This window comes from Leptonychotes weddellii, chromosome 9, assembly GCF_054177405.1.
Source record: "Leptonychotes weddellii isolate Sample4059 chromosome 9, ASM5417740v2, whole genome shotgun sequence".
Lineage (NCBI taxonomy): Eukaryota > Metazoa > Chordata > Mammalia > Carnivora > Phocidae > Leptonychotes > Leptonychotes weddellii.
The window spans coordinates 98,720,858-98,734,186 of record NC_138377.1 but is presented as its reverse complement, the minus strand read 5'-3'; the positions used below and the strand labels follow the sequence as shown (position 1 = coordinate 98,734,186).

General features: G+C 40.9%; 1 non-coding gene across 2 annotated transcripts in view; it reads right to left on the bottom strand.

The window, feature by feature from the left end:
• Nucleotides 1–1,830: 1,830 nt before the first annotated feature.
• The window catches only part of LOC102750267 (uncharacterized), a 612,045-nt gene continuing 600,546 nt past the window's right edge, over nucleotides 1,831–13,329 (bottom strand). For both annotated transcript variants that reach the window (XR_014148711.1, XR_014148710.1), the window contains exon 4: nucleotides 1,831–6,925. This is a non-coding gene — a transcript (uncharacterized LOC102750267). The remainder of the gene's footprint in view (nucleotides 6,926–13,329) is intronic.

Genomic DNA, 13,329 nt, shown 5'->3' with positions numbered 1-13,329 from the left:
TCGCAGTGGCCATATACAGTTCTAGCTAATGAAACGTAAGTGAACATTGCTAAGTGGGACTTCCGGGAAAGATCTTTACATGGTAACACACTGCTGGCAGGTACTTCTTGCCTTTTCTCTTCTTCCCAGCGGGAACACAGATGCTGTGCTGAAGGACAGCTGCCTTGGGATCACATGGCACCAGGTATGAAGACAAAGGATGAGTGGGCAGAAAGGCGGGAGGAGCCCGGGTCCCTCACGGCATGATGGAACCACCACACCAGCCCTGGGCAGCCTATCCCAGGGCTTCTTGCTATTCGAGAAAAACAGAATCCCAATCCGGTTCAGCCCGTTTAGTTAAACTAGTTAGTCTTTGTCACTTGCAGCCAGTCACATCTTAACTGACGAAGGGTCTCAAGTCAGGTAGACAGATGAGAACTAGATGGGCATCGATCCACGGTAAAATGGTAACAAATCAGGAATTATAGTAACTGACATGTGGCAAAAAAGAAGAGGCACCAGGAATGCGCCCTCATTTCCTTCGTAGTGAGAGCCAGTCCTGAGGTGTAGTGGGCTCTGCCGTAACTCCAAGAGCTACCTGCATTCACCTGCTCAGAGTGGGAAACCATGTCACCTGACTCCCATAAATGCCCACCACAGGTGAGAACTGTTAGGACTCTCTGAAGGCAGTGCCACAACGTTATGACAACTTCTCCTCAAGGAAAGGGTGTCACGTGAAGAGAGAAGCCAGGGTCCTCCACAAACCTGGTATGTTCACACTGACGCTGTAACCTACTAGAGCCCACCAGAAAACGGATTCTTGGCTTTGTGTTGCCTGATTTTCAGTAACACCTGAAAAGCACCCTTATCGGAAGACTCTGCCCCAGCATGCTGGGGTTTTGTTTATATCTCCTGTAGTATTTGGTAACGTGTGCTTTTCTGAACTGAATATGTTCACTCAACAGACTGTATCGGTTTATTTATTTATGTATACCATATATCCTACAATGTATACTATATATTTACTATCTATACTGTACATATCCATATATTATTATAGTATATACATTGAACAGCACATTAATTTACTACAAGTTCCCTGAGTAGGACATCAGGCTTCTGACATGGCACCTGGCACAGAGGAGGCCTGAAGGAACAGCATGTGTGGTGTCGAGAGTGAGGGCTCCAATATTTGGCCATTTGTCAGAAAGACCTCATTTATTTTTCAAAAAAGATTTTATTTATTTGAGAGAGAGAGAGAGCGAGCGAGCACAAGTGGGAGGAGGGGCAGAGGGAGAGGGAGAAGCAGACTCCTTGTGGGCCTCGATCCCAGGACTCTGAGATCATGACCTGAGCCGAAGTCAGACGCTCAACCGTCTGAGCCACCCAGGTGCCCCTGGAAAGACCTCATTTATAAAATGATTTGTCTTCTCTCTCTACCTCTCATGTAAAACGTTCTCTACCCTTTTTCTATCTAAAGATGGACAAGAACCTGAAATTACCTTCTGTAAAACATCTTGTCACTATTCAATACAAAATGTATATAATATATAATATATTATGATCCAATCTATTATTCTTCTAGTCAACTACTTCGGCTCTTCTTGCATTTTACTTTCCAATGCTTTAATTATATTTGTCCTTTCCTACCCTCTTTCAAAATTCCTTCATTTCTCTAACTTGTGAAGCATAAAACTTGATACATTATTATTGTACACAGTTAATTTCAAGCTGGAAGATTTTAAAAAGGTTTTATAATTGTTCAGTCCTCTGTACTTGCTTTTGGATGCTATAGTGTGTTCCTATTCGTCTGTGATCCATGAAGAACTCAAACTGTTTTCCTCCATAGAAATTCACAAAGCAACACATCCTATTATTTTCATTCATTTCCCCACCCTAATTTTCATGAAATTCCATGCTCCTAGTTAATTTCAATAGCACGTAAAAAGTGTTGAGATGTATTTTTAAATGCCTTCTGAACTGACCCGTGTTCTATACAAGCACCTCTAAACATCTACAGTACTAAATGCACAGACTTGCCCTGATTAGGCACCATTCCTTTCAGTAACTATATCAACTCTAACGATCACACTATTTATCCCTGTACAATAGGGCTCTAATTAAGGTCCAGTTCCCACATATGTTCCGGAATTTTATGAAAATATTTCTCTATGAGATCGGTATCGTGGATTAGTTCTACTTTATTCCTAAAATCAATCAATGTCAGAGGCCTCATTCTCAGTTTTATATTTAAACATATTCCACATTCCTGGGCAGATCTTAAACATAGTTAAATAGGTGTGTTCTCTGTGTGATTTGTTCCCTCTTTGGTGGCAGAAATTATGTAACACGAATTAAACTGAGGCAGCAGAGACAGGAAGGGAAGTCACAAAGATGACTCCATGACACCAACACAAAAATGATGCTGGGGGTGCGCAAGGTGTCAAAATGGAAAGGGTTGTGTCTTTAAATTCAAATCTGCCTTCAACTACCAGCTATTCAAAAGAGACTCAGAAGAGTTAGGAATTAAGCCATTGGACACTGGACTGTTCTATCAGCTCAGCTCATGAAATTCCCTTGCCGTGTTGAAATGCCCTCTACAAAGATGGCTGATAATGACCTTGGCATTCCCTGGCCCTGGTATGAAGGCAGCCAACAGCTCACGTTGGCAGGACTGGAAAAGACGAGCACGGAAGAGAGAACAGGAGAGGGGGGGGGATGATGATGACAATAAACAGCACACAGGCTTGGAAGCCAGACAAGTCCACTATGGGCAAACCCAGGCTCCACCATGTACTAACTGCATGACCTTTAATAACTGAAGTTTTTCAGTGTGAGTCCCAGCTTCTTTCTTTGCAAAATAAGGAAACCAACACTTACCTCTTAAGTTTGTACAGAATAATCAAAATAGAAACTTTTTGGTACACTGAAAGTGCCAAATACATGTTCATTTCTTTCCTTCTCTCTTCCTATCTCCTCAAAATAAAAACAAAACAACAAAAAACAGGAAAAAGAAAAAGAAAAAAGGAACAACCCACAGCTTTGGTGATTTTGATTCTCACACCATCTCATCACCACCAACAATTTTATTTTTATATATGAAGAGTTGCACTAGTCACCTAAGACATATAGCCCCTGGCCCTCAAATTGCTTAGCAGATAAACATATGGGCAATGTTGTACATGGTATCCTAGGTGACATGGCAAAAAATCATCAGGGACAGTATGTGCTTCGAAAACTCAGTGTTGGAGAGACCACCACTCCATGGATAGAGCAAGGCTTCAAGGAGGGGACAAGAAACTCTGGGCACCAGGAATTAGAATGAACAGACCAAAGTGAAGGGTTTGTGTTTGGAAATAATGAGAAACAAGGTGGAAAAGGTAGGACCCCTTTGGTCAATACCAACCCACAGTACTTCATCTGTCATCGATTTAATACTAATGAATGTTCTTGAACTTGGTCATGAAATGACCAAAGTCATGTCATGAGATTAATCTGGCTGCCGGGTACAGGATCGATGGAGAAAGTAGGAACCAGGGGCAGAGGGAGTGCTCATGGTGGCCACAGCAACGTCTAGGAAGCAGGGATGACACCCGGCCTGGGGGGTGGGGGGTCAGTGGTCATGCAAGAGGAAATAATGATTCTAGAGAGAGCCTAAGGAACAAGAGCATTAAGAGAGGCAGTCACGGGATTAAAAGATAAAGAGAGATCTCTGGTATCTCAGAGAAACCAGAAACTCTCTGGTCCCCAAAAAGAAAACACTGATTCTCCACCACTACCAGTAAGATATTATCAACATACAAGGACAACTGGGCAGAAAAAATTTAAAATATTCTAAAATACATTTAAGGCATTTGTTCACAGCAGGAATTTTGTGGGTCTCAACTTGCAATGGGCCCTAAAATGTTGGCATTTTAATTAGGTGAGAAATAATCCGCTTTCTCAAGAAGAATGAGTTGTTCCCCTCGTAAAGCATGATAAATTACAATACTATATGGATTATTCCCATGGATTCTTTCTGATTAGAGAGTGTTACAAAATTTAATATTGTTTTCGGTAATATAATCCACCAGCAGAATTTCTATCTATTAAAAACTACTTAATTATTAAATTTGAGTGAGTATTAGATTTCTATCACCAATCTATGCTGGCTCCATGCCATTCCCAGTTAGGCTGAACACCTAAATCATTATAAAATCAACCTATACCCACTCTTCCCTTGTAAAGAACTGAGTTTTTTTTTTAATTTTGTTTATTTTATTCATATATTTATTTTTAGAGAAAGAGAGAGCATGTGTGCGTGCATGAACTGGGGGAGGGGCAGAGGGAGAGGGAGAGAAAGAATCTCAAGCAGGCTCCATGCCCACTGGGGAGCCCGACATAGGACTTGATCTCACAACCCTGAGATCATGACCTGAGCCGAAATCAAGAGTCGGACGCTTAAACAACTGAGCCACCCAGGTGCCCCCTGAGTTTCTTTTAAATATAATTTAAACTCAAATATGTTTGATTCCTCACTTTGACATTTCCACTGGCATATACTACACATTCCATCCATGAAGCATACCCGGTTGATGATCCTGAAGCAATATTCTAGATTCTACTTCTCAGGGCATCGAAACTTTTTTTTTTTTTTGACAATGGCAATCAAAACACATTATGCCTATCCAACAACTGAGAAATCTTTCTGGCCCCATGGTTATAGTCAAAGACTGACAAGCATATGCTGATAAAAAGGAAGAAAACACTCGCAACAGACTGCAGTGGCCTGAGGGACGACCCAGGGCGGCGAGTATTCCTTTTTCCCAGGAAATTTCAGTGCAAAGAGATTCAACTTGATCTCTGTAGACAGGACTCTTTGAACAAGGAAGCAATGTAGTATGCCCTATAAAACGAATTTAAATATGTATTTTCCTATATTATTTAGATGGACATACAAATTTCATGGACATATATGCCTTCATACACATAGCCATACTCCCTTTCTCTTCTCCCCATTGAAAGATAATTAATTCATCGCCCTGCTCAGGGCACAAAGCTTCCAGCAAACGCTCCAGGAGTGGTTTCTCTCATTTTGGGCTGCTATACCCCAAGTGGAAAGGGGGTGGGGGCCATGGCACGGTCTTTTCCTTTCTCCAGTATTGCTTGTGGTAGATACTCAGAGTCACTTATCTATTCTTATCCTTTCATTTTTCCCTCAGGACAGAGAAGTTTTATTTCAGGCATCGGTGTGCCTCCACTAAATGGCTACAGTGTCTACCCTCTCTTGTTGCTAGGGGTGTCCTGTGAGATGTCAGTGGGAGTTGTAGGGTGAGTTTCTGGGAGTGTTCCCTAAGCAGAAGTATATACTTTTTTCCCCTTCTCCTCTTCCTTCATCCCACTGCCTGGAATGTATCTCTGTCAACAGGAGCTCCAGTAGCCACCTTGGACCCTGAGGCAGCCCGGATTAAAGCTGCATGAGAACAAAAAGCCAGAGGAACTTAGGATCCTCACTGCCTATATCCAGACTGCTTTGTAGTGAAAAAAAAGAAAAAAAGAAAAAAAAGAAAACCCTTTTGGGATTATATCATGGTTATTCTGAGTCTTCCATTCAGGCAGCTGACTCTAATCCTAATTAATATGAGACTTCATTCCAACACTTTTTTTATTGCACACAAAGTCAATATTTCACATGAAAAACTTATTTTTTATATACCAGAGGTAACATTAGGAAGCCAAAGTTGTAGTTCAGGTATCATTACACATCCCTAAGTTATCTTAGTTCAGCTTAACCAACAAATATCTCAGATTCACACCTGACAAGTGACGTTCCAAACTGATCTATAACTTCAGAAACCAAAGGATGGTGTTATCTATCATCCATTCCCCCGCCAAGGGAGAAGCCTCTGCTCCAAGTCAGGCCAGCACATGGGCTGGTGGTTTACTGTACAGGGAAGAGACGAGTGTGAACCCCAGTCACCCCTCTGGAGGACACACGGATGAGGCTCTGTCCTACATACTTCCAGAGCCTGAAGTTCTCGTCGGCCCCTCTAGTGACTCTACCACAGCCTTAAACAAGATGCACATTCTTTTTCTGAAGTGAGGCTTCATGAAAAAACTGAGAGACGAGATGGATTGGGTTTGTGGGAGAGTCCCTAGGGGTAGTGAGATGTGTTTGTGAAATAAGGCATTAGACCTTCTCCTCTATCACCCACATGAGAGGTTTCTAAACCCAAATCCTTTTCTGTTACAATGATAATAATGTTAACCCTCATTTTAATCCTTTACAACCTCTGCAGTCTGCGGGTTTCCTGAACCACCAGCTTGGGCATGTCCTACTTGATTTGTTGGGTATCAGATCCCCTGAGCAAAGAAAAAATGCCTCATTTTCTCCTATATCGTATTTCTAATAAAGAGACACTATATTTTTTAGTATTTTAGTTTCATTTAGGCTGTAATTTGGGAGGGACTGGATACTGGGGACCATCAGCTAATCACAATGGGATGTTCAAAGTCCATTCCTCTCTTGGGGCAGACATCTGCTCAGGGAGAGGCTGGTTAATGGGCCATCCTTGTCTCTAGATCTTCATAGTAGGGCTGGAACTGCTCCAAGCTGTAGGGGGGGGGGGGTGCTCCATTTTAACATTCTCCAAAATAACCCAACGATTCAAGTTTATAGTGAGGAAAGCAAAGTTGGGTTTCTATTGGCAGTTGTCAACTTGAATTGTTAGCAGTTTCTACCTTTCAAGGGAACTGTGACTTAGGTCACTCATATGATTTCTTCTCCCTCTTTTTGAAAAGCAATAAATTGTCTACATGTCCCAGGCCTCCCTCCTCTCACCCGTCATGGGCCTTAGCCAGGTCAGCTGTATCAATACTTTGGAAGGTGCGTGGACCATTAAGCGGGGATTCAGTGGAGGTCTTTCTACCAGCACTTCATCAGAGCACATAAATCGCTTCCTAGGCCCTGAAAGAGAAACATATGCCAAAAATATGTCGATTTACAAAATGTTTTCATATCTTTAGGGTATTTTATTTCTCCTGCTTCTTGTGACATAAATAGCACATAACCCTGACCCCAGGATTTTTTAATAACCAGCTGTGAAATTTCACTAGCACTGGCATAAAATCAAGAGCTGAAAATAATTCATCCCAATGTATGGGGGCTTCTGTCCTCCTCTGATGGGGCTTTGATTTGGTAATGGTTTATAAAGCCACTCTTCTTCCTGAGCTGAAACAGAACTTAAAAGAAAAATATTGAATTCACTGTGGGCAAGAATCCAGACAGTATTTCTTCTGGGATCCATGGTGTGGTGGGGGAGGGGAGGGGGCCAGAACATGGAAGAGTAAAGAGGAAACTGTATAATACATACTTAGGTTGCTTGAAAGATTTTTAAAATATTTAATTAACAATCAGTGTCCCGTTGGGCTGGAGAGCTGTTTGTGCCTTGTGCTAGGGACCTCTGTTAGGTGACAAGGTTTCCCAGCTTGGAAGGTGAGATTAAAAAGGAAAAGATGGGGACAGAAATGAGTTCAGTCCTTTTTTTTTTTTTTTTCCTTATGTTGGCATTCACCTATTTTATTATAATTAAAAAAAAAAAATAACGTCCTCCTCCCGACAAGTTCAGTTTGCCGATAAAAAACAGTAGGTCCAAATTAAAAAATAGTTTTCCCTAAATTTTTTCATTTATAAAGGTTCGGGTGTGATTTTGAAAGCCTCCTGATACTGGTAGGCATAATTTCCTTAGAAATTGACGCCCTCCCGGTCTTTAATCAAATTAAAGTTGGATTATATCTGGGTGTGCCATCACTGAGATGCCACCTGAAAGCAATGTTGTCAACTAGGAACGTGTAGGTGAAGGCTGCCAGGTACGGCCATGCCCTTGCCAGCCCTTACACAGGGTGAGCTGTACGCTGTTAGCACAGGACCAGTGCTGGGGCGGTACAGGGCTGAGTTCCCACCCAGTGCAACTTCGGATGAGCCATGCTGTGCTCTTGGGCAAGGTGGCCACTCTGAGCCACCCTTTCCCCAGTGATAATGACAGCAACAGCCCTTCCTTCACAAGGCAGCTGCGGCTGACTTGACATACCGTCTGTAAAACAGCTCGCGGAGTGGACAGTTGATGGTGTGAGCTCAACCGATCTTTGCCCTCTGGATGAAAGAAGCTGTCCTCAAGACAAAGAGAGCTCATGCCAGCAATTTCAGGCCAATTCAATTGTGTTCTTTGTTCACACTGAAATGTAGGGAGTTCCTGGAGTAAAATAAAGCCCGCGTTTATTTACTAATTTTGAGGCATACTAGCCATGGACTCATACCCAATGCATTCAGCTTCTTGGAGCCTCAGTGTGTGCAGCTATAAACTGAGGATAATGATCAGCTCCATTCTCCTCGCAGCTGATAAAGATCACATGAAGGAATCTCATTGCACCTGCGGGGTACTAGACAAATACAGGCTAATAGTACATTTGAGATGGCTCCAGTCCTTAACTCAGTAGAAAGCATTAAAAACTTATTTAAAAAATCAAAGGAATATAAGAAGGAGAGGCACAGGGAGCACTGATTTGTCGGCCAAGCTTCAGAAGAGCCCAGAGGCAGTCTCCCAGCTACATGTGAAACCCTCTAGCTCTCCCTAGAAACCTGCTACCATCTCATTACCTCTCAGAGCGCACAGAGTATGATGAGGTGAGAGCTGGCTGAGTGTCCGTGCTTTGATGCCAACCTACCAAGTCTTCCCAGACCATTTTTACCCTGAGTAACCCAAGCAGGTTTGTTTATTTTAAGACCAGGGAATGACCATATGGTTCAGAAATATCTTCTTGCTGCCTCCTCCCAGCCAAGACGCCCACCTGAATTCACAAACTTTTATTTGGAAAGTTTGATGGCTGGTGTGGTTTTTAGAGGGGCTACTTTACGCATTATAGTGATTAACCCTTTTTCAACAGTTCATTAACGGTTTCTGAAAAACATAAAAAAGACATTTCATGGAGGGCAAAGGGTTTAAACATGGCATGCTTCAGGAATAATGCTTGCCACACACAAATCAATTCCTGCTACCAGGTTCCACGAGTATGGAATTGATTTAGGGGCTTATTTAAGAACAATGGGGAATTTTCCACTTTGAAGAAGACCCTGGGTTAACTCAGGGCCTGAGAAAAGCAAAGAAAGAGGGATTTGCTTTCTAAATTGCTGGGTTTCTTTTCTGGAAGCTTTCTTTCTCTCATGCTCGGGGAGGTGAAGCCAGGTCCTAGCTTGCTTTCTGACACAATTAGGCTTCCCTTTAGAACAGAACCTGAGACCATAAGAACTGCCAGACTCCCTCAGACCACTGGCTGCTGAGAGCACACGGTTTCAAAAAAAAAAATAAAGCAAAGTTGTCAACATCCAAAGCATTAAGTGTACAATACCTGTAATATTTAAATATGTCTCACAGATTGTGAAGAAAAAGCAAACACTCCAAAAGGAAAAACACGCAAAGGACATGAACAGGCAATTCAAAAATGAGATAGAAGTCACAATTAGGAAGAAATGTTCCACCTCACTAGTAATCAAAAACAGGCAAACAAAAATAAGACTTACAAAATGCATAGATTAAAAAAATACGTTTGTGTCCAGTGATGTCAAGGGTGGGGGGAAAAAGGCAAACTTTAATATACTAGTAATGGATGACTTAGCAAGTGCCATAAAGATATTTATATTCCTTTGACCAAAATAGTTTTGTTGAGAGGGTGTTATGTTGAGAAAATAAACATACATGCCTACAAAAACGAACATGGAAGGATGTTCATTGTAGGACACCCAGCGTGGGAAACTATTTCTATAAAGGGGCAAATACTATAAATATAGGCCTGGCAAGCCAATCAGTCTCTGTTGCAACTATTCAACTCTACCACTGTAGGGAAAAAACAGCCATAGACTGTAACCAACTAGGCATGGCTGTGTTCCAATAAAACTTTATTTACAAAAATAAGTAACTGCAGGCTAGATTTGGCCCCCGGACTGTAGTTTGCAAACCCATACAGTACCATTTATAATAATAATGATAATTTTTTCAAAAACCAGAATCACTTAATGTCTAACAGTATGGAAATGGTAAACTAATTTATTTCATACAGCTATTACAACTTTTTTTCTCTTTAGTGATGTGCAAAAATGCTTATGTGAAAAAAAAATCAGGATACGAAACTGTAGGTTTAGAGTGATCCCAATTTTTTAAAGGAAAGAACATGTAAGCATGGAAAAAGGATTAGAAAGAAATACACAAGGATTTTAACAGTAATGGTTTGAATTTTCTTTTTTATACTTCTCAGGATCTGAATTTTCTATAATATATGTGTGTTTTATTTTTAAAATAGAAAAAAAATGTTTTAAATGACAGAATCGGACTTCTGGTGTGAATATAGTTGCATAAGCCAGCATTCTCCCCCTCTTGCTTGTGAATAATAATCCAAAAATGAGAACAAAAAGAAAAAGCTTGGGGTGCCTGGGTAGCTCAGTCGTTAAGCATCTGCCTTCAGCTCAGGTCATGATCTCAGGGTCCTGGGATTGAGCCCCGTGTCGGGTTCCCTGCTCTGAGAGAAGCCTGCTTCTCCCTCTCCCTCTGCCTCTCCCCCTGCCTGTGCTCTCTCTCTCTATCTCTGTGTCTCAAATGAATAAATAAAATCTTAAAAAAAGAAAGAAAAGAAAAAGCTTACCATCTTCCATTTCTGGCAAAACCAGGCGACAAACATAACATTTTTGTAAGGGGCACAAAAAGAAAACAGATTTTCCTTGGAGCTACACAGGAGGTAGTATAGAGAAAAGGAAGGAGAGTCTAGAGCAGCAGATTTCAGAGACCCAAAATAATGCACTTCTAAAGGGTGATGGGCACACCTGAGGAGCGAAGGCAGACCCATTATCTACAAGAAGGGTTCACTGATGGGGGCGAGCTGGGCAGCAGCTAGGAGTAGATCCAGGGTCATAGGCCTGCAATTTGTGGGTCACTTTTAAAGACAGATCATACATTTTAAATACAAAATTAGGTACAAATGTATTTATTTAGAATGAACAAAGAATGGGTACTAAATGTAAAATTTTTAAGCTGGTAAATTCTACACACACCTCCAAGATCCAGAAAAATAATGTTTCTAATAATTAACAGCAACTATCTGCTTGATGCACCTCTACAATATCCCTCCTCTGTGACACCCCATCTCGAAATACCTTCTTTCCCTATATTTTTTGGCTGCATAGTCCTTGATCACCTCTTCATAGGATAATAATTTTGCTCCCATGAGCTTTCTGAGGAAATCTATAGAAGATGAACTACAGCCAAGTAAAAGATGACTGGGGAAACCACATCAAAATGACTATGGGGGCACTCTGATCACACTTAACTGTAAATCCAAAACTATAACTAATTTTGAGTATCATTAAGTTAGAAAAGGAAAAAGAAACTGAAGAGAAGCAGAAGAAAGGAATTAATAAAAATAAAAGCAGGTACTCGTGAATTAGAAATAGAAAATAGTAGAACAAGTAGAACTAAAAACTTTCTTGGGGGGGAAGACAGTTGATATGCTAGCTAACTCAATCAGAAAAAAATGGAGGAAAAAGTAAATATACAAAGTAAAAAATATAGAAATAACTACAAAATCTGAGCAAACTAAAAGAACCATAAAAGACTACTTGCTAAATTCAAAACAAATATGTTTGAAAACCTAGATGGATAGGCAATTTTTGAAGAAAACAGAATTTACCTAAACTGATACAAGAAAAAGAGAAAATCTAAACAGACCAATTTTCATGGGGAAAAAAATGAGGAAAATTGACAAACAGCCTCATCTCCTAAAAAGTTGGTTCTTTTCTGGAAGCCCAGCACAGAATCCAGCTGGTTGCCTATAGGATTTCCACCAAATTTCAAAGAATAGAAAATCACAATGTAATTTAAACTATTCTAGAACATAAAAACTGATGAGAACTAAATTTCCTGAAGTGTGCAACAACAGAATGCAACAAAGATTTCAAAAATAAAGTCCCAGACCATTCTTATGATTACTCAGGCAAAAATCCTAAATAAAATACTAAATTGTCAAGAGTTTAGGTGAACTACTTCATGGTATTGTTGCCTTGGCGTCCATTTTTTTTGGCAAACTGGCCTGCAGGGATTTTAAACTGATTCTAGCCCATCATGCAAGCACATGACCTAGACAGCACCCCAATGCATTAGGAACCCCAAAGCACTCCATCTATGGACCCTAAAAAAGGCATGTGCCCTGGTCCTGCCTCTCCCTGTCTACACTCTGCCTTGAACTCCCCAGGTGGCCCCTTGAGGCAAGCTACGTACTTCCTGTAGGACCTGTGAGTAATAAAGGTCTCTGTTTTGATTTCTCTTGTGGTCTGTTGGAGAACTATGGCTCACCATTTGACACCCTGTGCTCCACTTAACAAATGTTAATTTAATGAAGTCATAACACAAACAGAATCCAGGACATTAAAAGAACAATGCATCTTAATCAGGTGGAGTTTGTGCCGGGAATACAGACAGTTTAATGTTAGGAGACACCTTAATGTAATTCATCATATGAACAAGTTTATGGGGAAAAAGCACAAAGCAACATCTATTCTTGATAAAAATATTCAATGATATAAAAATGCTCCCTTGGGGCGCCTGGGTGGCTCAGTTGGTTAAGCCACTGCCTTCGGCTCAGGTCATGATCCTGGAGTCCCCGGATCGAGTCCCACATCGGGCTCCCTGCTCAGCGGGGAGCCTGCTTCTCCCTCTGACCCTCCCCCCTCTCATGCTCTCTCTATGTCATTCTCTCTCTCAAATAAATAAATAAAATCTTTAAAAAAATAAAATAAAATAAAATAAAATAAAAATGCTCCCTTAACATGATATGAATAAATCTACCCCTGCTGAAGAGCTTGCATCATGCTAAAGGGAGAAATACAAACAGCATCTTCAGTAAAGTCAGGAACAAAACAAAGATACAAAGATTTATCTCTTATTCGACTTTGTACAAGAAGTAGTAGCCTAAAGGGAAGCAACGGCAAAAATGAATTATTGGGACTTCATCAAGATAAAAAGCTTTTGCAAAGCAAAGGAAACAGTCAACAAAACCAAAAGACAACCGACCGAATGGGAGAAGATATTTGCAAATGACATATCAAATAAAGGGCTAGTATCCAAAATCTATAAAGAACTCATCAAACTCAACACCCAAAGAACAAAGAATCCAATCAAGAAATGGGCAGAAGACATGAACAGACATTTTTCCAAAGAAGACATCCAAATGGCCAACAGACACATGAAAAAGTGCTCAATATCGCTCAGCATCAGGGAAACCCAAATCAAAACCTCAATGAGATACCACCTCACACCAATCAGAATGGCT